This window comes from Carlito syrichta, unplaced genomic scaffold (assembly GCF_000164805.1).
Source record: "Carlito syrichta isolate Samal-C Ts95f unplaced genomic scaffold, Tarsius_syrichta-2.0.1 Scaffold197349, whole genome shotgun sequence".
Taxonomy (NCBI): domain Eukaryota; kingdom Metazoa; phylum Chordata; class Mammalia; order Primates; family Tarsiidae; genus Carlito; species Carlito syrichta.
Window position 1 is genome coordinate 1 of NW_007141445.1, and position 791 is coordinate 791.

The following is a 791-nucleotide window of genomic DNA, read 5'->3' on the forward strand; positions in this document are numbered from 1 at the left end:
CCCACCCCAGTCCTCCCCAGGAAAGTGGCTGAGGGTGTCCCTCCTCTCCATCTCATTTGTCTCTTCAAACCCTTGCATCCCTCCTCCACCCCCTCCTGTCTGGGCTGAAGGGGGAGCTGGAAAAACGTGGGATACAAGTCCCAGCCCAAGCCCAGAGCATGCAAGAGGGAGCTGGCCCAGGAGATACGGTGAGCCTCAACCGGCAGCAGGTAACAGAGACAGGTCCTGAAGGAGCAGGGGCACAGGATGCATTCTGGGAGCCCTTAGAAGATGGTCTTTGTGGAAGGGGCTCAGCCAGGTGGCAGTGGGGCAGGAAGGGGCGCAAGGGGATGGTGTGGACTGAGGGGTGGGTGGAGACCCTCACCCTGGACCCTGACTTCCTGCAGGCCAGTCCCAAGCCCCTCAATGTCTGTGAGAACGACTTGGAGCTGCTCACTGAGAGGGGCCTAATTCCCTCCTAGGCCAGGACACATTCTTCTGGTGACCTTATCCCAAGGGGCTTTGGGAAGCAAAGGAGCTATTTTGGGAGTTCACCTTAGCTGAATCTGCTGGTGAGGGGCCCCAGCCGCCTGAGACTGACTGAAGCCTCGGTCTGACTCTGCCTCGTGGCCTTCGCCAAAGTTGAATAGCAGATGCTCAATAAATGCTTTCTTAACTTCTCGGTCTCTGGCTTGCTCATTTCTGGACTCGACAGGCTATTCTGGGTCCTCAGGAAGAGAGATGCAGGCCCACAATACTCTCCCAGTGGACCAAAGGGGGTCTGGAGCCCCCCCCACACACACACAGACTTC

The 791-nt window shown here is 57.9% G+C and overlaps 1 long non-coding RNA gene across 1 annotated transcript; it reads left to right on the forward strand.

Moving 5' to 3' along the window:
• The first annotated feature begins 137 nt into the window (after positions 1-137).
• On the forward strand, positions 138-663 carry LOC103253063. The gene is made up of 2 exons (XR_503832.1): positions 138-188; positions 462-663. It is a non-coding gene; the product is annotated as an uncharacterized LOC103253063 (long non-coding RNA).
• The last annotated feature ends 128 nt before the right edge of the window (positions 664-791 follow it).